The following is a 25,429-nucleotide window of genomic DNA, read 5'->3' as shown; positions in this document are numbered from 1 at the left end:
CAATTCTGTGTCTTGCTCTCTCTCTCTCTCTGTCCCTCCCCAGCTCACACTCTGTCTCTCTCTCTCAATAATAAATAAACATTGGAAAAAAAAGTGAAAGAAAAAAACAGGTGAGTCAGTTTTTTGCAACATATCCAGGGTGGTAGTAAGAACAAAAACATATACACATGCAGGTACAAGCTACAAAACACAAATTGTACAATTTTGGTTATCCTGCATACAAGTTAAATGTTCTCATATAATTTGGGGGCACAAATTGGGTGGCTCAGCCAGTTAAGCATCCGACTCTTGATTTCAGGTCAGGTCATGATCTCACGGTTCATGAGTTCGAGCCCCACTTTGGGCTTTGCCCTGACAGCACAGAGCATGCTTGGGATTCTCTCTCTCCCTCTCTCTCTCTGCCCCTCCCCCGCTCGTCTTTTCTCTCTCTCTCTCTCTCTCTCTCTCTATCTCAAAATAAATAAATAAGAATTTAAAAATTGAAGAAAAAAAACAAATGTTCCCAAATAATTCAATAAATATATCTGAACAAATTTAAAACTGGAATTCCAAAATAGAAAGATGAATGGTAAAAAAAAAAAAAAAAAAAAACAAAAAAAAAAAACAGTAATTTAAAATGTTAAGTCTTCTTTACTCAGAGCAGCATGAAGTAAATAAAAGAACACCATGACAAGTCAACAGAGATACTGTGGGAGAAGGAGGAAAACTTTATATTTTAGTATCTTTAATGACACTTTTTCCCCTGACTTTTGAACAAGGGGTCCCCCATTTTCATTTAGCACCAGGGCTCACAAGTTCTGAAACCAGCCCTGGTTAAGGGTTCTCTGCCTGAAGGGGAATTCTCCTGCAGGAAGCATCTGTCTTCCATTCTGAAGTCATTAGTTCACTCTGGCAGCTCGGGTCTGGCTGGAGAAAGAACATCTTTATTTTGGCAAATGGGCGACACTCACAAACAAGTAGCAAAAGGAATAATCATGTGTCCTGAAATCTAGTATGGTAAAGTGCTTAGGCTCTTACGGATTAGGTTTGCTTTCCTTTGTTGCCGTTTACAGCTGTGAATTTTTCACACCGAAGAGCAGTTGTCAAAATAAATGTTTTTCCTTCGCCACTTCCTTACAAATGCTCAAGACTTTCAGTGCCGTCTTGCTGTGAATTTTCTTTTCTCTTACAGCTACTAGAAATGACCCAAGGCTAACCCAAAACTGTGTTGTTAATTTTTGTTATGTGCTTTTCTGTCATTGTCTCTGATGAATCATCTTCAGAATATTTCAACAAATATTTATTAAGACCTAGCCTTGTGAGAGGCACTGAGCTAGGCACTTGGGAGACCAAGTGAAATAGAAAGGGTCTCTGGCCTCAAGGGATTTAGATGGACGAACCCTCCAGAGGAAACAAGTAAGGCCAAAATGTGCTGGTGCGTGATCTGGTGGCTCATAGGGCAAGTCTTTTGTTTCCCACACAAACTAGTGAACTTTACCTCTGGTGGTACATAAATCACTCCCTCATGACAAGCTAAGCACATTAAGTTAACTTAGAGCACCACTGGATAAAAATATTCATGTTGCCAGAAATGGCAAGAAGGGGTAAAATGAGCTCATTTGGGAGGGAAAATGCTCCTTTGAAAAAAGCTGCTATCCTTATGAGTTAAAGTTTCAGTGTCTCTGATTTGAAAATCGAAGCACAGAAATGCTGCTTTGGAGAATCTGACCTAAATGAAACTCACTAAGTCCCAAATCCGCGATTCAGAGTAACTCCACTGACAATGGTCAAAATCATTCCTCAAGTTGTGATAGGTGCTGTCACACTTCCAGAGTCCATTTATCCATAGGTCCCTGAGATCTTTTTTTTTTTTTCAGCATTCACTCAGTCTTCTTCATTCTCAACACCTACAATGGGAATAATAACTGGTGATGTGCTTTTAATACCAGGCTCTTGAGAGTTGGCTTGTGGTTCTGTTACAGACATGTTCCTGAACATGATTTAACATATATTTAAAGTTAGTTATTTAATGCTAGAAGGCAGAAATTCTTTGGAACTTGTTTTCATGAAATTCTTGTGGATCTGTTTACTCCTAACAGTCCCCAGTTGCCTCATACTTGTCTATTCCCCAACATCTATTCTTTCCTTCTTTTTGGCAATACTATTCCTGATCTGTAGCTGAGCCCGTGGTCACCTGGCATAAAGACATTTCCCAGCTTCTTTAGCAACTAGTAATGGCCATATGATGAAATTTTATCTAATGTGATATAAACAAGAATATGTATATAGCATCCTTCTTTCTTGTTGGCTGGAATGCAAATGTGACAGCTAGGGGCTTAGCATCCACTTTGGACCAGGAGATAGAACGCTAAAGACAGACAGTAAAACAGAAAGACAGGAGGAACATATATGCCTGATGACTTCAGGAACTGCTTATTTCTAGACTTTCACATGAAGAGATAAAGCTGTAACTTGTTAAAGCCACTATTATTTTGGGTTTCTGTTACTTGCTGCTGGATCTAATCCTAACTGATACATTTTCGTAGAGATGTCTGTTTCATCTGTCTTAGATGAACTCAGTCTGAATATTTATACTTTTTTTTTTCTACCTTGAAAATTACTGCTCCTTCTGCTAAAGTTTCCTTAAGGAAAGTTATGCTCTTCACAGCTCCAGTTAATTCTAGTTTTAAAAAGGGTTTAAACAGCATAGCAGCTGCAGATATGAACGCAATGGCTACAAATACCAGTTATTGGCTTTCTGCCAATATGTGTTCTAATTCTGCTAAAGAATTCCACCTATTTTATATTCTAATTCTGTCTAAAGCATTCAGCTCTAAGCCCACCTCTCGTCTGCTTTCTGATCCTATCCATCCCACCTGCTTCCACAATTTGACACTTAGTTAGCAAAAAAAAAAAATTTTTTTAAGGGGCACCTGGATGGGCTTAGTCCGTTAAGCATCTGACTCTTGATTTCAGCTCAGGTCATGATCTCACAGGTTTGTGGGATCGAGCCCCATGTCAGGCTCTGTGCTGACAGAGTAGAGCCTGCCTGGGATTCTCTCTCCCTCTCTCTCTGCCCCTCCCCTGCTTGCACTCACTTTCTCTCTCTGTCTCTCTCTCAAACTAAATAAACATTTAAAAAAATTTTTTTTTAAGAAACAGGGCATGTGGATTCCACCTCAAGCCTGGACCAAGTCTGATAGAAGCTTTCTAAGTGGAGGTCCGGAGAGTGTTTCCTGTGGCAGCCACTGAAGCTTTTGCTGGCATGGGAGAGTCACAAGATGCCACAGTTGTGAGCCGGAAGACAAGTGGTGTGCTTCCAACCCAAAGGACAAGGTGAGGACTAGATGGCTAATAAACTAGATGGACAAACGAGCTGTAGAGTCACTAGAGGAGAAAGTCTCAGCAGGATGGACGAGTACCCGACTGGGTCTGAAAGAGCAGTATAAGATTTAGTCCTGAGGCAGCATAAGCAGCAGGGGGATCCCTTTACCTAATTCCCTGCAGACACAAGTGAGAGATGTTCCAATGGCCTTAAAATGAAAAATAGAGCCTAGGATCATAAGGAAATTACTGCAAATATGAGCTGGACATGATGACAGGTTAAGGTGATAATCGTAAGGAAAAGTCCTAAGTGTGGTTAAGATGAGCGAAAGTTAAGGTACATAAAGAGATAACTGCATAACAGTTAAAAATTTGAAGAAATCTATGAAGGTAATTATGATTCTGTAATTGGTTTAACTCTTTAATTTGACTTTTGGGGGGTCTAGATGGAAGGAGTGCTATTAATACCAAATGATAATCGCTAGTATAAGGGCTACTATCCATTTTAAGCTACTTAATTTCCTTTACAAGGAATCATGTCAAACATCATGCAAATCCTGATGCATTCAACAAATGAAATTTTAACTGAAAGTGAAAAAATACCAAGAAAGTTGGAAATTAAATTAATAATTGAAACAAGCAATTCCCAAACAATCTCAGAATATACTGGTTTGAAAAACTGGGCACGTTAATCCCTACAAAAAGCAAGAGTCAAATATATCAGCCAGTGGCAATAAATATCCAGGATTTAGCAAGAAAACTAAAGGAATCGATTATGACTACACTCCACTGATTCAGGTAGGGTCTTTCCTTTCCTGTTCCCTTTAATGAAGTGATTTGCAGGGGTGCCTGGGTGGCTCAGTTAGTTAAGTGTCTGACTTTGGCTCAGGTCATGATCTCACAGCTTGTGGGCTTGAGCCCCACATCAGGTTCTGTGCTGACAGACTGGAGCCTGCTTTGAATTCTGTGTCTCCCTCTGTCTCTGCCCCTCCCCCACTTGTGCTCTGTCTCTCAAAAATAAATAAATGTTTGGGGCGCCTGGATGGCTCAGTCGGTTGAGCATCTGACTTTGGCTCAGGTCATGATCTCACGGTTCGTGAGTTCGAGCCCTGCGTCGGGCTCTGTGCTGACAGCTCAGAGCCTGGAGCCTGCTTCAGATTCTGTGTCTCCCTCTCTCTCTGCCCCTTCCCCACTCATGCTCTGTCTCTGTCTCTCAAAAATGAATAAACGTTAAAAAAAAACAATTTAAAATAAAAAATAAATAAATAAATGTTAAAAACAAATTTTTTAAAAAATAATGAAGTGATTTGGAGAATGATCTCTTATCCCTGAGAGCTGTTCTTTCCTCTTTTTTGTTTTCTTTACTGGAAAATGGTTCTAAGCAGTGGGCCAGGGAGCCTCATCTGTGAGGGGTACAGCTATGCCTCCTAGATGGACTAGGATGGGGGAACTAGCCCAATCTATTGGATCTGGAGCTCTCTAGGCCGATTTGACACCTGTCCCAGAGTGTACAGAAAGAGTGAAACAAGCATCAGTTTCCGATCTGATTTCCTTCTTTGCCTCAAGGCTGTATCTGGTGCCTTTGACACCAAGGCAGGCAGAGTAAGAAACTCTGAACTATTAGCAGAAAATGTATAAAACAAAGTACCTACTGAATGCCAATGGATATAAAACAGTAGATATGAATTCTGCCTTTTACTTATGATAAAGTTGGTGAAACAAAAAACAACCAGGGGTCATTACCTTTTTGTGTGTATCTTCCACTAGATTTTAAGTTCCATGACTTATAGTAGAAACTATATTCATCATATTCACAGTTGCCCATTGATGCCCAGTCCCTGCCCACCCAATAAGTACTTGAATAAATGAATGAACATACACTATTGAAGCAACAACAAAAGGCAGCCTCTACATAATCATGTACCAAAGTGCAGGGTACATGAAGAATAAAGCAGTTAGAAAAGCAAAGGTAGGGGGCACCTGGGTGGCTCAGTCGGTTAAGCGTCCGACTTCAACTCAGGTCACATCTCGCGGTCCGTGAGTTCGAGCCCCGTGTCGGGCTCTGGGCTGATGGCTCAGAGCCAGGAGCCCGCTTCGGATTCTGTGTCTCCCTCTCTCTCTGCCCCGCCCCCCCCACCCCCCGTTCATGCTCTGTCTCTCTCTGTCTCAAAAATAAACGTTAAAAAAAAATTTTTAAGAAAAGCAAAGGTAGCTAAGTGGACAGTCAATGGGTTTGGAGGTTAAGGTTAGAGTTGAACCTTCTGACTGTGTGCAGGATAAAAGATGCTCTCCCAGCTTGCCAGAGCCTGGCAGCTTTGGGACTCTGTCCTATCAAATGTATAAGGCATTCTCTTTTTTTTTTTTTTTTTTAATTTTTTTTTTAACGTTTATTTATTTTTGAGACAGAGAGCGGGCATGAACGGAGGAGGGTCAGAGAGAGGGAGACACAGAATCTGAAGCAGGCTCCAGGCTCTGAGCTGTCAGCACAGAGCCCAACGCGGGGCTCGAACTCACGGACCGCAAGATCATGACCTGAGCTGAAGTCAGACGCTTAACCTACTGAGCCACCCAGGCGCCCCTGTATAAGGCATTCTCAAGAGAGGACATAAAACAGTGAGTATCACAACTTCAATATCAAAGATGTCTGTCCCATATGGGACAATGGTAGTATCTTGGTAGAGGTTCCAAGAACAATCGCTTCTCTAAAGTCTAGAGACCTTCAAACAAATGACACTTAGTAATGAGACGTTCTTTGGTCACTAGACCTGGTGAAGAGACGACTGATGGAAAGATCATCTCACCTTTAACTGGTAGAGGAAGGATCCAGTTTTCTTGAGGATTCATAGATACTGAAATAACTCCATTCATAAGGCAATCCATAAGGCATAGTACTATAGTGCCCCAGGGGCTGTTACCACCCTGCAATAACAAGGGTATAGAGAAGTTACTGGAACCTGAAGGTTGTACACAGAGGGACGCCAGACAGGAGCGAGGACACAGCCAGCCTAATGAAACCCCTCAGGGAGGAAACCATAAATACTCTCTTCCCTCTAATCTCCTTTACCAATACCAACAGGAAGCCGAGGGGCAAGGGGAGCCCTTTGATGCAATCTCTACAGGTCAATTCAGATGCAGACAGCAAGAGGGAGGAGGCTAGGCATGGATCTCAGGGGGCTCCAGCACAGCTGTGCTTTATCCATTCTTCATAAGTCTGCGTCGGGGTAAAGACTCCTTCATTTCAAATAGAAAAAAAAAAAAAAAAAACCCTCCTTCTAGAATTAGTCCTTAATCAGACTAATGCAGTGAACCACAAACAAATCAAATCATGGAATCAAAAGCCTAAATTACAATCCCAGTTCTGCCAATAATTGGCTGTGCAACACTGAGAAAGTAAATTTTCTGTATTTAGGCTTCCTAGTCAGTCCACTCTTCGCTGTCTCATGAAAGTATTTTGAGGATATTTGCAGCACTTGACTATATGTTGACCACAGTCATTTTCCTTAATAGCTCAATAACCAGGAGCTTCCCTGGTTCTTTCTACTCATTTCTTCAAAATCTCAGTCTCTCTCTCCATCATTGTTTTATATTCTTTCCCACTGCGTTTCATCTGATATTGAACCCTGCTTTGTGGTGATGTACTATGAATACTGTTGTGGTTTAATTCCATGTTCGGTGCATCTGTTGTTAAGCTCTGTAAAAAGCAGATCCTTCAAGTTTAAGGTGAACCCCACACCAATAGCATATTTTGCAATCCTGATACTATCGCAACTTGTTCAAAACACAAATACCGTTCACAGATATTGTTGAAAATCTCCATACAGAAGCAGTAAAATGCCAGAAGCCACATTATTCAAAGAACAACTGATTCTATAGGATTGTGAATATGGTGATAATAACGATGATGATGATGACGATAAATAATAGGAGTTTACCTTTACGTATGTTTACATATTATTAAAGAAATAACGGGTGTTTGTGTGTCAGGCACCATACTATCTATTTTGACATATAATTTCATACCAATTATCATTAGGTATTATTAGATGTCTTCATCACCCCCACTTTGTAGAAGAGGAATATGAGACTGAGAAAAATTAGATTACTTCCCAAAGGTTGTCAGGTATTACTCAGATTAAGGATTCAAATCCGGTTTGAATCTAACTCTACAGCCCATGTTCTTACATGCTACAATATAATTGAATTTCGAAAAGGGCACATAATTCAAACTCTCTGACCCAGTAATCCCACTTACAAGAATTTTTCCTACTCCAAAAGAAAGGCAATTCCGTTCTGGAAGTGGATAATGGTGACAGTTGCACAACAACATAAATGTTCTTAATGCCACTAAATTGTACACTTAAAAATGAGCAAAATGGCAAATTTTATGTTAGGTATATTCTACCACAATAAAAAATATTTAAGAATTCAACAAGAAAAGGGGCACCTGGGTAGCTCAGTCAGTTAAGCATCCGACTTTGGTCATGATCTCAAGATTCATGGGTTCAAGCCCCGTGGTGGGCTCTGTGCCTGGAACCAGCTCAGAGCCTGGAACCTACTTCGAATTCTGTGTCTCCCTCTCTCTCTCTCTCTCTGCCCCTATCTCGCTCTCACTCTGTCTCTCTCTCTCTCTCAAAATAAATAAACATTTAAAAAAAAAGAATTCAACAAGAAAAAAAGAAGGCAATATTTCAAAATAAAAAAAGTGACTTTTGTAATATGGTGATTTAAATGCTTGTGTGACAAAATTAATTATAAATATACATTACCTATTTTGTTTCTATGTATAAAATTGTCTACTCAAGCTGGCTAAAAACTTTGAAACTGTATTCTTACTGGGGAGGTAGAATTTTTCTTAGGTTTGATATTGCCATATATTTGGGCATGGCAATTTTCAACCAGAAATCAATAGCCATCTAAATTAATATTTAATGAACAGAAAAACAAAGACAGCTTTAGCATGAAGTGACTCAGAAATTTTGCCATCCAGCAACCACTGAGGATTATCTGAGGAGTTACTATAGCAAATTGAGGAATGTACCAAGGAAGAGAAAGACATGGGAAAAATGAAAGTTAAGTAAGAGAGGGGAAAAAAAAAAAGAACCACATCTACAGAGATGATGGTTGTTACATTATTTTTAATTGCAAATTAAATAGGAAGTAATGGAAATGCCTAAAGAGAATGAGGAGGTTAACTAAATCATGCAAAATTTTATTCACATTATGCTCCCCAGCAATATAAATGTATGCAGACTGAAATAAAACAGGCAAGAATTAAACCACAGTTGTGATTGAGTAGTAGAATTATGGACGACTTTCCACGCCTCCCTTTTCCAAACTTTCTGTAATGCCATTTCACTGTTGTAATAGTTATCTATTGTTATGACACAAATTATCCCAATAAGCATTGATTTTCCCACAGTTTTTGTGAATCAGAAATCCAGGCACAGCTTTTCCAGATGCCTCAGTCTCAAGGATGACAGCTGGCTCAAGGCATGACCCAGAAAAGATCCCCTTCCAAGGGCACTCAAGTGGTTGTTGACAGGACTAGGTTCTTCTGAGGTTGTTGCATTGAGGGCCTGGGTTTCCATTCTCTGGCTCTTACCCAGGAGCCTACCTCAGTTCCTTGCCACGTGGCCTGTCCATAAAGCAGCTCAAAACATGGTGGCTGATTTTCATCAGAGCAAATGCATGCAGGCAAGCGCGATGGAACCCAGAGCCTTTTTGTGGCCTCACCTCAGAACCAAAATTTCATTATCTTTGTCATATTCTGTCTGCTGGAAGCAAGTCATTAGGTCCAGCTCACACTCGAGAAATTGGAATCACTGGAGTCATCTTAAAGGCTGTCTACCACAATGGTCATTAAAATAAAAGACTCGTGAACTAGAGCTCTTCTTTTCTTTTTATCATCCAGCCCATGACCCATTACTTTCAGGGAACAGGATTCAGCAACGTCTTTTAGCACAAGAGCTTCTAGACACTGGAAATACCAGCAACCATGTCCTCCCCTAAGGCCTCTCGAAAGGAATGTTCCTCTGCCAATTCCGTGGTTTTAAGCCAGTGAAACCTGCATCCGCCTTCTGCCTCCAGAACTGCACGATGATAAATTTGGGTTGTTTTAAACCACTGGTTTGTGATAATTTGCTAAGGCAGTAATAGAAAACTAATACAAGCCACACGCCAAACAAATCACAGAAGTGTAGCTTATCCAGTCTCAGTTAGATTGAATGGTTATTTTACTAGAAGGGGTCGCACAGAAATATAAGGATTCTTTGGGGTCTGGCTTGTAGGAGTCCTGTGAAAGCAGTTTAAGCCTGCTATTGCAATCATTAGAAGTAGTCGCAGAAAGAGCAGTCTTAAATCTCTCATTGACTTCTCTCACTGAGTTGTGATAGTAACTTTCATCCACCACAGAAATTGATTTTAGTTAGTGAAGAAATTGGAAAATATACGCTTGTTTATTTCAACCAACATGAATGAATAAAGACATTTAGCTTCTACCGATACTCTGAGAATACAAAGCCTCTTCTCAACTTTAAGTGCAAGAATACAGTGACATTTTGGCAAAGGCAAAGAAGGAAGGAAGGAGGGAAGGAAGGAAGGAAGGAAGGAAGGAAGGAAGGGAGGGAGGAAGGGAAAATCCTTTCATTTCCATGTAAGTAAGAGGGGCCTGGCTGAAAACTTGTCCTTCATGGGTTAAGTTAGATGGGACCCCATTAATCTATCTATTCTAGAAAGAAAAAGACAGCAAAGTCCATCCTCCAGGGATGGCAACACATGATTCCGAATAGTTTAGCCATTTTAAAGCTAAGGCTACAGTGTGGTGAATTGGTAAGTGCAAAGAGATGAGATGGACTTCTTGAAAATTCCAGGGGATTTTTTTTTTCCTTTGCTTTCCACTCCACTTCAAGAGTCTGTGGATGGAGACTGACAGATGAACGTGAAGGTTAAAAGGTAGATTTCCTTGATGATGCACTTGCCAAGCTTCCATTAACACTTCAGGGAATTGTGTACAACTATCAGTGGGAGTATATCTCCCTAATACTCTATTTTTAATTTTTTTTTCAATTAACAATTATGTTTAGTCAATCCCCAGCAGGATTTGTTGGTGAGATTGCCGGTTTCCTAATGCAAGTTTCTTTTCCGTTAGCCAAGCTAATGCTGATGACCTGTTTTCACTTGATGATGTACTGTTAGGTATATCCAGTGTCTACGTAAATGCCTTTGTGAATTAAATCTTGTCTGGGAAGATTTGCTCATTCAACCTAGGGATTAGAAATTATATTGACCCGAGAAGCAAGACTTGCTATATTTAGTCTGGGATCTGTGCCAAACATGCATAGCCAGACCGAGGGATTAGGGAGCCCTGACACCAGTTTTACTCCAGTGCCTTATAAAACATCAGGGTTAGTGATTATGCTACATCATTGGAAAGATACATTCCCAGGTTTCAAATTATTTTAAATTTTTTGTGTGGTGCCTCATTTTCAGATCAATAATATTCAGTGCATGAAGGGAAAGGAAAGGACTAGAAGGGGAAAGAAACAGCCTTTTTAGCAAGGACCAGCTGATATTTTTATTCCCATTCTGTGTGAGAAAACCAATCCACAGAGAGGCTAATTAAGTAAATTATGGAAAGGTACAATCAAGTTGGTAGCAGGATGAATATTCCAGCCCAGACCTGTCTGACTCCAGATCCCATGCTCTTACCTTGTTACTATTCATTCCACCTTTGTGTGAGAGAAAAGGGGTGTGTATATTTCATTTCAGATAGAAAAGTAAGTGGGACCATTATAATAATGGAATGAGTTCAGAATCTCCCAAGAAAAGCTGAATAATAGCTTCTGACTCAAACTCCCCTTTTTCAGACAGTCATTTTCCTCCTCTTCTGCCTTTCCTTCCTAATAAAAGCACGAATGAAATTAAACATTAAAACTCCAGGAGGAAAAATATCTCCAGGAGGGCACAGATTGTCATTTATCTTTGTATTTCCAGTGCCTTATACTTACCTGGCCCAGATTAGGTGCTTGTCACTGGCTTGTCATAGGAAAAAGAAAATGAATTAATAAACCAATGAAGATTATTCTATTTATAAAGCTTATTGGAACTGCTGTTCCACTTTCAAATGTAGGAAAGTATTTTGTTATCATTTAAGCCAGCTGTTTCGATGATATTAAATATTCCAAATTTCTGAAGTGTGTTACTAAAGACTGATTCTGAACATGGAGCGATTTTTCTTCCTCACCATACACAGACACATATACACATATATATGTAGTGCTATATATTTTTTACTGTTTTATTTATTTTTTGGGGGGAGGGAAGGGGCAGAGAGAGAGGGGTGGACAGAGGATCCAAAGCCGGCTCTGTGCCGACAACAGCAAGCCTGATGTGGGGTCGAACTCACTGACCGCGAGATCAAAACCTAAGTCAAAATTGGACACGACCGAATGAGCCACCCAGGCGCTGCTGTAGTGCTATATTTTTATTATGCTCCCCAAAACGATTTAAAACAGTATATTCAGAGGTATGAGCACTCTGAGCTCCAAGTAACATTCTCAGAAAGGGCCTTTTAAACTTTCATTAATTAAAAATAAGATCTCTAAAAATGAGAGCATTCATAGGTCTCTCTAAACTGTAGGTATCTCTTGGGAAGGACTTACAAATTGGCCAACTGCAATGTAAAATACTTTTGAAAATGTGGGTAGATGTGGAGGATATTGCCATTAACGGAAACTAAGCAAAAAGCGGTAGTTCATATTTAAAGTCTGGCTGTATTTGAAGCAGCTCCATGGACACAACCCCAGACAGCAGTTAAAACTTTCCAAAGTAATACGTAATGGTGCTCTGAGAATTCTTCTCAAGACGTACACCTAATGTTTCCCACATTAGACTTTTCTTTAGAAGCAAGCATGGCATCTTAAGTGTCTTCTAGCAAAAAACAAACACATTTTAGAATTTTCATGTGAAACATTCCACGAAATGCCTGGTTTCCAAGTGAAAAAAACCCTAAGGAATTATAATTAAATACAAGTTTTGCTTCAGTGAAAAGCCCATTTCTAGAGCATTAGTTCTATCAAAAGTGAGACATTTGCTATGAAAGGCTTTAGTTCATAACCTTGAGAATAGAGATTTTTTTCTTCATTAATACCACCTTTGGAGGATGCATTGGTATAAAGAATATCAATACACACAGGTCATACATGAGGTGTGTTTGCATTGATTATACATTCTAACAGCCTAAAATCTAACTGAAGAAGAAGGTAATATAGGACCACAGAGATCTTTGCATGTTATAAAAATACATGGGGAGGTGTGTTGTAATGTGAATAAGACTAATTGATCATCTTATTGGGGAAACACTTACCTCAAGATGAAAAATGGCCACATTGTTGTCTGACATTTGGATTGTCGATGACTTGACCAGAAGAAACCTTAGTCAAACACTCCAGAGACATGAACAGTTCAAGAGAGCAGTTTCTTGCCAAAGGTCACTGATAGAATAATAGGGTTTTTTCTTCACCATCTGAAGAAAGGCTGATGCTGCTTATATCCTAGTGAAGGGGAAATAAAACGACGGCCAAAAGCCATGCTTTTATTAAAAATAATATCATTCATGTAACAATGAAATGACAGGATAAACTCTAAAATTTCTTCATAATAGAATCCCTAGACAGTATACTTAAGGTGTAACCTATACTCTGCTCATGTGATGTACATCAAAGTAAAGTATTTAATTCTTTTTGAGAAAATATAAGCTAAGAAAATACCAAGATGAATCACTAGTTAGCTACCTTGAAAATCATTCAAATGAATAGAATTCTGAAGATGAGAAGCCATACTGCTTCTAACCTTTCACATAAAAAGAGACTTTAGGCAGGCTTAAAAGTAAAAAAAGATAAAGAGAGGCTCCTGGGTGGCTCAGTCAGTTGAGCATCTGACTTTGGCTCAGGTCGTGATCTCGCTGTTCGTGAGCTCCAGCCCTGCGTCAGGCTGTCTGCACAGCCCTTTGGATGTCAGCACAGAGCCCTTTGGATCTTCTGTACCCTCTCTCTCTGCACCTCCCCCGCTCACACTCTCTCTCTCTTTCTCTCTCTTTCGAAAATAAATAAAAACATGAAAGAGAGAAAGCCCATTGGAGTTCTTTGTCCCTCTCTCTCTTTAATGTTTTTATCAATTTTTTATTTTTATTTATTTATTTATTTATTTATTTATTTACTTCTCTATCACGCAGTTAAGGTGGTCAGATAGAAGGCTTGGTGGATGTTCTTAGTCACCTCATGCACCTTTGCTAATTTCAGCATTTCCTGTCTGCGAAAGCTGTTCACATGAAGAATTTTAATTTTTAAACCTGTTTGGGATTTCAGTTTTCAAGTCCCAGGGGAAAATAGATGGATCTCTGAAATTAACCTTTCCCAGGTGGCTACCAATTCCACGAATCTAGTAAAATTAGGTTTTTGCCAACATTATTTTTACAAGATTCTCTGCAGATTGACCTATTACTTGCAGTCAGAAATTGCCAAAATCTCATAGCTTCTTATGATCCATGAATGGGAGATGACTACAGGATCCTCTTCCACTCCAGAAACAGACCTGAGTCTGAATCTCTAGTCTATAGAAAGGTGGTAGCATCCTTTCTTCTATCTGATTTTGAGGGTGGATTGCATCCTAATCAAATCAAATCGTTCAAGTGCTTGCACAGTTTTATCATTGTCACCTCTGAATCATAAATGTTAAAGCTAAAAATGGTGAACCAGAGCTCCTGGAAGGACCCAGAAGGTCCACCAGCATGGTCTTTGTCATTAACTTCTGTGTTGTTTTGACTACTTCTTAGGAAGAAGTCCCAAACTCCTTCTCTCTTTCTCTTGTCCCCTACTTCTTAAAGTTTACAATAAGCACATTATTTAATAATCAAGTCTTCAATAACAGAAATTTTATTAGGAATGAAGAAGTGTTTACATTTGTTTCAGACTCCCATGCAGCAAAATCAGGTGGAAATCCAGAACCTTCCATTTCCTAGCTGTGTAATCCTCAGAAAATTATTTAACCTCTCCCAGCCTGTTTCATCCATCTGTAAAATAGACCCAACAATACCTCCCTCACGGTGTGTATTGTAAGGATTAAATGAAATATAAGAAAACTAGAATGTCATAGGTACATAAGAGATGTTAGATTCTTTTTAACAAAAATCCAAATTTATTTACATAGAAACTAGTAAATAGATGCGGTTTTTTATTGTGGTTTTTTTTTCATATGTCAGTAATGTCTTTAGGGTTAATTTATCTCTTTTCACCATTTCATAATCAAACTTGTTTAAAATTTGCATATTAAGGGCTGATTTTAAGTGTTTATATACACACAATATTCTCTTGCTATTGTCCAGTTACCTTTATATTTTTTAAAATCTTATATAATTACATAGTATTTATAATATTCATTTTGTGTATTCCATAGAGTGATGTATGATAATTATTTATTTCTATCCCTGAACATATAATTTGTTTCCATTTCTTCAATAGTATCATCAATAGTGTCACAGGGGAGGAGGAACTTCGTTCACACAAGAGTGAACACTACTTTATTAGTGTTAATGTCTTAGGATACAGTTCTAGAAATGGTGTTACTAGATTAAAGAATATGAACACATTTTTGTGGTTTTGATTTGTTTTTGTTGATTTTTTAAAAAATCTTTTTTTTTTACATTTATTTATTTTTGAGAGACAGAGACAGAGCATGAGTTGGGGGGTGGGGGGACAGAGAGAGAATGAGACACAGAATCCAAAGCAGGCTCCAGGCTCTGAACTGTCAGCCAGAGCCCGACGCGGGGCTCAAACCCACAAACCTTGAGATCATGACCCGAACCAAAGTCAGAGCTTAAACAACTGAGCCACCCAGGCACCCCCCCCTTTTTTTTTACATTTATTTATTTTTGAGAGACAGAGCACAAGTGGGGGAGGCGCAGAGAAAGGATAAGACACAGACTCTGAAGCATGTTTTTGTTGACTTTAAGTACAGAGAAGGAAGAAGCTACTGGGAGGCAGAATTATCAGAGGTCTGAATATGGAGATTTGAAAGGTGGGAAGAGAAATATTCCAGGAAGAAAAAAAAAATAAACAGAACAAGAGCTTAATATGAAAAAAAGAGGAAAAGACAGAAGGAAATTAACCTGATTGAAGTAGAAGGGTTTTTTTAGCGACGGTGGGAAATCAGGCCAGATGAATAGATTCCTATTAGAGGCGCCCTTGAGATAAAATAGTGTAAGCTTGCTGTCCATATCTGGAGCCCAGGGCAGTGGCACAACTGAGAGAGGGATGGTTCATGAAGAATCACTGGACAGGATTGAGGCTGAACTGGACAGGAAGGACACCGGAGTTATGGAAAATATCTATAATCAGAACTTCCCATGTGATGTCAAAGGAGGGGGATGTGGAAAGTGAATCCAAATGCTTGAAGAGAAAAATGAATAAAGGAACTTAGAAAGACATTAGTGTAAGAGAATGAACAAAATTGGACTTCCCCAAAATTCTCACCTGAGTGACTGGAGATGAGGAGAAGGTGGTACCACTAAACTGACAGGACTTGAGTAACCAGGAAGGAGAACCAGTTTACTGGAGGGGGATATTGGGCGTGGGATATGATTTTGAGTTGATAGTAGGATATTCAGGGGGAAAGGCCTCCTATAGGTGGTTGGAAGCCCTTTTGTTCTTTAGAATTTTTGTGGTTGAAGTCGGATACATACAAAACAAGGAGTTCATATTACAATACAGAACATTTTACCAGAAGACCGAAAAGGGACTATGGAGCTTCTGAGATGGTCAGATTACCCATGGCCTTGGACCAAGGCAGCAGGCCATCTTGATATCTGCCTGCGGCCTCCCAGGACCATGATGTGAGTGTCAGAATTTTATCAGAAATCATGCCCCATTCTTTAGTTCCATGATCAACTATGTGGTAAAACACATTTGTGGTGAAACGTCAGAACAAAAAAGAATGAAATCTGGGATTATTTCATTTAAGGTACTGTAGGGCACAAAACGGGTAATGCCAGTACAGGCTCAACCCATTTTACTTGGGGGCCAATAACATATTGCTCATGAATTATTAATTTTTTCCTTCAGAAGACACCTGTGTGAGAAGACTCCTCTAAAATATATGGTAGAGATACTAAACTCAGAAAATCTCTGAAGAACAGTATAAATACCTTTCAGGAAACTACATGATGTTGAAAATTTGGCAGGCCTCACACCTGCAAAATCTTACAGATGAGCTCCCATGTCCACACCAAACAGTCAGAATTCCAGGTTCATCTTTTAACTATAGAAAATTCCATAAGAAGAACCTAATAATCCCCCGGGTCATCCAGAACCACTGAACACATACCCTGTGTTCTAAATATAATCCTTTACATTTTTCCTTAGAGGAATACTAATCACATGTGTGGGCCATATGTTGCCGTTTAATATCTCCCCAATCAGCAAGAAATTTCCTCAGATTTTTCACAGGATCCCTGAGGAACCAGAAATAGACAGCAGGAGAATCCAGTTTGAAGTAATCATCTTAGATTGAATTAAATATACTCATATACGTAATAGCACCAGGATCTGTTAGAAGAATTTGAGTGAAGTAACTTTTCCCAAACTCGTGTGTTTTATCTATCTTTAATTATTGCCTTTAAATGTCTGGAGAAATTCTTCCATTAAAATAGCTTCCAAATCGAGAATCGTAAATAAGACTGTTGGTGTGAGGCCACTGTTAATCACCTCAGAAAATGCTCACACTGTCTTCAGGGTAAGTAGGGAATGCACCAGAATAGCTCATAGACAGTGGGACTGCTTGTGGCCCAAGGGTCCCCCCAACACAATCTGTCTGCTGAGCATTCTCAGTCTGCAGAGGAGGAAGGTCCTGGAGATTGCTGGTGGTGAGCCACCCGAAAGCCCTGTATCAGAATCACCCCTGAAGCATGTTAGATACATCCAACTCCATGAGCCATGGGTCTCTAAGGCCTTCTGAATGTAGAGGCCCGGGGTCTCCTGCTTTCTCAAGGTCTGTGAAGTCAGAGTGAATGAGGATGGAAGGAGTGGTAAAGGAGAGTGAGAACAGTGGTTTTGATTCTTTTAAACTGGTGGATGTTCACAGAATTACGTATTTTTTTCCTTTTTTGTAACTCCACTAAATATGCTCATTGCAATTAAATAAGATTTTGCAGTCCATTACCCTGTAATAAACGTAGCCTTTGGGTATTTTTGAAAACTGAAATTAGAAGAAAAACGAGCAAGAAAATGTGTTGATTAATGCATCTATGAGGATCTTTATACTATCTTTTAAGCAGACTAGTGAATATTTTAAAGCAAAATAATAACACGAAAATAAATATACTTTGTATTTGTAGTGAGAAACGTGTTTTTCAAAACAACCGTCGAGGAATTTACATCGTCAAACCCATTTCAAAGATGAGAGACAGTAAGGCATGAAGAGATCAACTGGCCGTCGCCTACAATGTGTTGGTAAGAGCAGTAGTGGCTGTCTAAAACTCCTGGTGGAGCCGGGTGACAGGGATTACCGGGGCATTTGTTCAAAATTGTACCCAATTTGCTTAAAAGAGGAAACATCTTATCTGTATTTCCCAGGCATGACTATGCTCCCCAGGTCTGTAGCTTCCTTCTGCACCCTCCAGACTCAAGCTGCCTTTTGGACCCTCTATTGGGACAGGGAAAGGTGGATAAAGCTCACTTCCGTGTATTCAGGGCCAATGTCAGGCCTCCCTCCAGACCCCACCCGACCACCATGTTTCTCCCACTCCTGGGGTAATTCATATCCAGAATTGGAGCCGAAGACGGAACTAGTGGCTGGCCTCCAAGGGCCTCGCTTCCTGCTCTTCACACCCTTGTGTAGTCCCCTCCCACACTGGATCAGAGCTGGCCTGTGTGACTGGTAGAACATTCCAAAGTGTAGTGTGTCATTCCAGAGGCCAGACGGGCAGGGTATTGAGGCTTTTGCCTTGGTTTCTTGAGTTTCTTGTTTTGGAGGAAGCCAGTATCCAGGTCGCAAAGACACTCAAGCAGCCCCACAGAGAGGCCCGAGTGGAGAGCACTGACCTGCCAGTCACGTGAGGGAGTCACGTTAGAAGTAAACCCTTCAGACCCAGCCAAGCCGTCAGACCGCTGCAGTGCAGCTGATATCTGGCTGTAACCTCGTGAGACATCCTGAGCCAGAACAACCCAGCCAAGCCACTCCAGAATTCCCAAGACGCAGAAACTGTGAGGTCACGGGTGATTGCTGTTGCTTTAAATAAACCACTACCTTTATAAACATATAAGCACCTTCTATATATTGTTGTATTTAATCCTTACCACAGTCTTATGAGGCAGATACCATTTTGTTCATTTCCCCGTAAGGTAACTCAAGCACAGAAGAGAGAGGTCCAACGGCCTGCCCAAGGGCAAAGAGTAAGGAGTAGAGTCAGAATTCGAACTCCAATCCTCTGATTTCCAAGCCCATGTTTTGGGACTGGAGCGGAAAATCACTAAGTCTCTTTCTGGCCCAAGCAGAGTTGTGTGTTGTGAGTTCTGTGTTGTGAAAAGCTCCTCCTCCCCTCCTTGCTTCATGCCACCTAAAGCACCAGCCACCTTTAGTGGCCTGTCCTGGGGCCCTAGAGCCATCCCAGGTGCTCATCCACATGTGAGATTTGGGAGAGCCCCAAGCCTGCTCTGGCCAAAGTCTCCCATCATCTCTCCTGAATTTCCCTTTCTAGATTGTCTGTAGGAATTTTTAAAGTCTAGTAAAAAAAATAAAAATAAAAAAAAAATCCCTAATTACAATTTGAATGTTAGCTGGGAAATGTTTAAAGAACATTTGAGAAAGATCTGAAAATGCAGCGTTTCCGGGTGTTGGAAGGCCCCTGAGCGGGTGAATACCCAGTAGGTGAGCGGACAGTACTTCCTACACGCGCATCCCACCCACACCCCCAACGCAGAAAGAGAGAAAAGTATAGCTTCAATCATCCAAAATTTGCAACCAGAAAACCCAGAGATATGCTTTCTTAAATTTAAGGGTACGTATAATTTGGTGTGATTTTGAAAAACACGATTTTACCTTAAATGCCTCGTATTAGAGGTGAGGCACAACAACATTCGTTCCTGTTGTGAAAACATCATGCTAACTTAAATATGCCAGACGCAAATGGACAAATAATACATGACTCCACACATGGAAGGTATCTGGAAGAGACAAATTCGTGGAGACAGCAGTGGGAATGGTGGTTGCTGGGGCAGCGGGGGGTGGGGTAGGGAATGGGGAGTTCGTGTTTAATGGGCACAGAGCTTCAGTCTGGGGAAATGAAACAGTTCTGGTGATGGATGGTGGTGATGGCTACATAACAATGTGAACGCACGTCATGCCACCGAATTGTTCACGTAAAAGTGCGTACAATGGTGAATTTTAATTTATGTATCTTTTACCGTAACAAAAAACTTATTTTCTAATCGTTTCTGTTGCTAGAGCTCCAAGGTCTATATCTGGTCTCACTAACTCCTTCCCATTTTTCCTCCAAAGTGTCTGTTTTATGTTTTTCCATCTTCTTCCTTGGCTCAAGCCGTCATCATCTCTCATGTAGTCTATTGAAATGAACCCGTTAAATGGCCTCACGGATACTGCCTCATCCCATCCAATCTGTCTCACAGCACTGGTTTCTGTGTCATCCGAGAGTTTAACTCTCTCAGGGCCTCACTCTTGCCTTTAGAAGAAGCTTCACACATATTAAAACAGTCTTCTCTCTGGCCGACTTCGGCTCAGGTCATGATCTCGTGGTCCGTGAGTTCGAGCCCCGCATCGGGCTCTGTGCTGACAGCTCAGAGCCTGGAGCCTGTTTCAGATTCTGTGTCTTCCTCTCTCTGACCCTCCCCCATTCATGCTCTGTCTCTCTCTGTCTCAAAAATAAATAAACATTAAAAAAAATTTTTTTTTAAACAGTCTTCTCTCTCATTCAGAGGGAAACCCAGGCTGGACAACCGTTTTTAACAAGCATTATTCCACTTATTTTTTAATTTTATTTTTAAGTAAACTCTACACCACACGTGGGGCTTGAACTCACCACCCCAAGATCGAGAATCGCGTGCTGTACCAATTGAGCCAGTCAGGCACCCCTCACTTATTTTGATGGTGAAATACAGCATACAGGCAGAAGGGTACGTTAAGCTTTCGTGTGTAATTTCAACTACCCATGTAACCTGGTTGCGATAGAATATTGCCAGCTACTGCTTGTTGCTAACTGACTAGATAGCACAGGTAAATGGAGGAGTAGCAGAGAGTGCCTCAAAAAAAGAAGATACAGAGACAAATTTCTCTTACTTTATCATCTTAACCCAAGCATGGGTGAAAGAACCTTCTAACAGGACCAGAGTGGGACACGTGGACAACTCCTTTAAAGAAAAACCTCTTCAGGGGCACCTGGGTGGCTCAGTTGGTTGAGTGGTCGACTTCAGCTCAGGTCATGATCTCATGGTTCATGAGTTTGAGCCCCGCGTTGGGCTCGCTGCTGTCAACGCAGAGCCTGCTTGGGATCCTCTGTTCCCCTCTCTGTCTGCACCTCTCCTGCTCGCGCTGTTTCTCTCAAAAGAAATAAACATATAAAAATTTAAAAAATACAAAAATCTCTTCAGTAATTATGGTGTGTAAAACCAGCGTAACACTAAACAGATAAGGTAGGGAATCCAGAGTTAGGAAGATGAATACTACAGCTCCTTTCCTGGAGGAGACAGACACCGATGCAGATCATTGCGACATTTTGTGTACAAAATGCAAAGTGGAAGACAGAAGGATTTAGAAATAGAATTAAAGTTAATCGAACTATGAAACAAAGCAAGAAGCAATTGGCAATGGGGTCTTTGCCATCATTTAGTTCAAAATTCCCACTTTGAGCTGAGAAACTTCCTGGAATCCAAAAGAAATGGATGGAAAAAACCTATTCCATTTCTCTAATGCCAGTCTATGAAGCGACTCACAATGAGTTTCCAGTGGAAGTTGTGGAATCCCTTCTCCAGAGATCTTATGATAGACTCTGAAGCCTCATGTATCCAATGGGCTGCCAAATTTGTTAAAGCAACTGGACGCGTGCCAGACGGCCACTTTGTTTTGTGCTGTGTAGACACAGTCCTAAGCATGTGAAGCTCCGATAAGGCACTTAAAGTTATTTTTGGACTTGTCTGATCTCCCTTACTACTCAGTTTTTAAGTTCCTTGAGGGCAGTGCATCACACAGGGTTCTAAGAGGCACACATTGGACCCACTCAAGTTAGTTGAAACAGGGTGGGAAAATGATTAGGTGTGGTTCCTCCAGGAGGGTCACAGACCTTCGCTCAGAGGAGGCTCTCCAGCCAGCCAGGAACACCTCCCTCAATATAAGCTAGCACCCGTCCTAGAGCTGGCTTCGCTGCCGTGGGCAGGACAATCAGCTGTTCCTTCACCCCCCGAAAAAGCGGAAAGCTGTTGGAGAAAGAAGAAGAAGGCACAAGGTCAGCCAAAATGACCAGACCACTAGCAGCCGCAATGCAGGTGCTCCACAGAATTTTAATACTTTGGGCCACATGAAGACACCTCATACGGTTGGAATACGTACCCATTTTAAAGTTTCTCACAAAAACTTAGAGGTATCAAGTTGCTAACAAAATAAGCCAACCCAAAATAAAGCCAGTGAAAGAGCTAGCATTTTCTCCCGGTAGTTATTGGACCTTGAACTAGTCTCCCGGAGGCTCAACTGGACCTGAGTTTTTGGTGGGTCTCTCTCAGAGACCACCGTGACATTTCATTAGTCTTTCTACAACATGAATGGACGATGGATACCAAAGGATATTTTGGTGTCGCTCTCCAGAAAAAATGCAACGCAAGTTAAGAATACTCCTTCTTATCAAAAGTTTGCTCACGTCTTCGGAAACTTGATTTTCACATAAAAAGCAACGTTTCCCCAATTTTGCTTTAGACGTATGGAAAAATGATAACCAGGAGTCTAGTTTGGGGGGGCTTGGGGGATGGGCAAAATGGGTGAAGGGGAGTGGGAGATACAGGCTTCCAGTTACGGAATGGATAAGTCAAGGGAATAAAAGGCACAACACAGGGAATATAATCGATGGTATTATAATAGCAAGGTGTGTTGACAGATGGTAGCTACGCTTGTGGTGAGCACAGCATAACGTATAAACTTGTCCAATCATGGGGCGCCTGGGTGGCTCAGTCGGTTAAGCGTCCGAGTTCGGCTCAGGTCATGATCTCGCAGTCCGTGGGTTCGAGCCCCACGTGGGGCTCTGTGCTGACAGAGCCTGGAGCCTGTTTCGGATTCTGTGTCTCCCTCTTTCTCTGACCCTCCCCTATTCATGTTCTCTCTCTCTCTCATTCTCTGTCTCAAAAATAAATAAATGTTTAAAAAAATTAAAAAAAAATTGTCCAATCCCTGTGTTGTACACCTGAAACTAACGCAACATTGTGTGTCAACCATACTTCCCTTTAAAAACTATGTTCCATACACTAGAATAGAGTGTCGTTTCCCATATTTCTTGGTTCTCCATTTTACTTAAGCTAAACGTATTTTTTTCTTATTCTTCTGCTAATCACGAATTCTGCTTTTATCAGCATGATTCAGAGCTTGTTTCCAACTGGTAGGATGAAAATTGAACATATGTGACACCCAAGTGCTGAATTCCCTGTTGAAGAAATGAATGATAGACCTTATCTATCATTTATTCGACTCATGTGTACACCCATGTATATGACAGACATTTTTATTTAATTATTCAGGATTTGGCACATGAGATGCATTACCTAATTCCTCTGGGGTCTTCCACTGGCAAAAATAAATGCAAAGACTGTGACTGTCCAATGCAATTTTCCCTTTTTCATGTATTTGAGAGTAATGACTGTATTACCTCTACATTTAGTGATCCATTATTTTAAAATTTTAAGCAACATAAAAAAGTACTACAGAGAAAAAATCAACAAAATTTTCCTGCCATGTAGAAACAACCATCGTCAACATTAGGTGAACATCTTTTTTGACATTCCTATCTATGTAGACACACAGACAGGAGGAATGATAGATGAACACATGCAGAGATAGCTTAGTACACGGAAATAATTTTCTAAAACTGGGGATATACCGTGCGTGTTAGTTTTAAAATAAAAATATTGAATTTAAGAAATGAGAAACAGATGAAACTAACAGGTAACTATTTCTTTTTTTTTTTTTTTAATTTTTTTAGTGTTTATTTTTATTTTGAGAGACAGAGTGCGAGCAGGGGAGGGGCAGAGAGAAAGGGAGACACAGAATCCGAAGCAGGCTCCAGGCTCTGAGCTGTCAGCACAGAGCCTGATGTGGGACTTGAACTCGTGAATGGTGAGATCATGACCTGAGCTGAAGTTGGATGCTTAACCGACTGAGCTACCCAGGTGTCCCAACACGTAACTATTTCTTCTTCACTAAGAGAGTAGTCTCTAGAAGAGCCTTCTGACACTAAGGGGGGAAAATACTTAAAAGTCTGGACATTTTAGCAACTCAAATGTGTTTTTTGATTTTATTAGTGTCCCTAATTCTACATAATCTTAACTCAGAAAGCTTTAAGCTAACTCTATGTGTTCTGAGTTCAAAATGTTAATTGTGTTTTACAACTAAAATTAGAAGGGAACAGAATTGGAAAATCTGAAACTTTTACTTACAAATAATCTGGTGCTAGCTCACCTTTGTCTTTGTGATGCATATGACGTTAGGGACAGGTATAAAGCAATACTTTTATTCATCTTTGATCATTCAGACTGAAGTTCTTTCAGTTTGTTGGTATAATAAAATATGTAACTTATAATAGTTTTTGTTTATATGAGACTAGTTAAGAAATCTATAACTTTTTTAAAACTTTTTTTTAATGTTTATTCTTAATTGTTGAGAGAGAGAGAGAGAGAGACAGAACATGAGCAGGGGAGGAACAGAGAGAGAGGGAGACACAGAATCTGAAGCAGGCTCCAGGCTCTGGGCTGTCAGCGCAGAGCCCCATGCAGGGCTCGAACTCACGGGCTGTGAGATCATGACACAAGCTGAAGTCTGACACTTAACCGACTGAGCCACCCAGGCGCCCCTAACATTTTTTTTATAACCTATATAATTTTCAAAATTCAGGGCCAAGCCAAAAATCACAAACTTTCAATAAAAGTAGACTTGGACAGTTCTTGGATAGCATCACCATGTAACAAATTCCAAAGCTTCTTTAGAGACACAAACACAGCTGGTTTTGAAGTTTGCAAAGGAACCATATGCTACTAGAAAAATAGATTATTCTGGTTGCATGTGGGCTTTCACTTGCAGTCAAAACAGAGGAATAAACTGGGCTTCTTGGCAGGTTAACCCAAGGAAGTTTAAATTGTTTTTAAAGTTGATTAAAGATTTTTAGGGACAAATAGTATGTGATCCTTGTCTGAATAAGAAATATTATATATTTTTTAAACTTTTTTTTTTAAAGAGAGAGAGCTAGCATAAGCAGGGGAGGGGCAGAAGGAGAGAGAGAGAGAATCTTAAGCAGGATCCACACTCAGCACAGAGCCTGACAAGGGGCTCGATCTCACAACCATGAGATCATGACCCGAGCAGAAATCAAGAGTCAGACACTCAACCGACTGATCCACCCAGACACCTCAGAAATATTATATTTTTTAACTTGTCCTTTGTAGCTTGTTATATTTATTTACTTTGAATCTATATTTTCTACAATTCTTTTATAAGCTAGTAATTTCTTTCCTTGCCCCCTATAGTAAAGCCAAAACACTTCATGAATTTGTTTTTTTTTTCTTTTTTTCTTTTTTCTTTTTTTTTTTTTAACGTTTCTTTATTTTTGAGACAGAGAGAGACAGAGCATGAATGGGGGAGGGGCAGAGAGAGAGGGAGACACAGAATCCAAAACAGACTCCAGGCTCCAAGCGGTCAGCACAGAGCCAACGCGGGGCTCGAGCTCACGGACTGCGAGATTGTGACCTGAGCCGAAGTCGGCCGCTTAAGCGACCGAGCCACCCAGGCGCCCCAACACTTCATGAATTTGAAACGTAGCTTAAGTTTCAAATGTAAGAGGAGATATAAACATTTATATATGATAGAGTAATTA

General features: G+C 40.4%; 2 long non-coding RNA genes across 3 annotated transcripts; one reads left to right on the top strand and one right to left on the bottom strand.

The window, feature by feature from the left end:
* Positions 1 to 737: 737 nt before the first annotated feature.
* LOC122227937 lies at positions 738 to 16,595 on the bottom strand. Of its 2 annotated transcripts, XR_006206280.1 has the most exons (5): positions 16,502 to 16,595; positions 12,668 to 12,854; positions 6,105 to 6,222; positions 1,724 to 1,886; positions 738 to 906 (listed from the first exon to the last, which is right to left on the bottom strand). It is a non-coding gene; the product is annotated as an uncharacterized LOC122227937 (long non-coding RNA). The 2 variants fall into 2 exon arrangements; XR_006206279.1 differs by lacking the exon at positions 1,724 to 1,886.
* Positions 16,596 to 16,732: 137 nt separating this feature from the next.
* Positions 16,733 to 18,548, top strand: LOC122227938. Its single transcript, XR_006206281.1, has 3 exons — positions 16,733 to 16,848; positions 17,690 to 17,804; positions 18,312 to 18,548. It is a non-coding gene; the product is annotated as an uncharacterized LOC122227938 (long non-coding RNA).
* The last annotated feature ends 6,881 nt before the right edge of the window (positions 18,549 to 25,429 follow it).

The sequence above is a fragment of the Panthera leo genome, chromosome C1 (genome assembly GCF_018350215.1).
Source record: "Panthera leo isolate Ple1 chromosome C1, P.leo_Ple1_pat1.1, whole genome shotgun sequence".
Classification (NCBI taxonomy): domain Eukaryota; kingdom Metazoa; phylum Chordata; class Mammalia; order Carnivora; family Felidae; genus Panthera; species Panthera leo.
The sequence above is the reverse complement of the archived record's forward strand: the minus strand, read 5'-3'. Positions and strand labels throughout refer to the sequence as shown.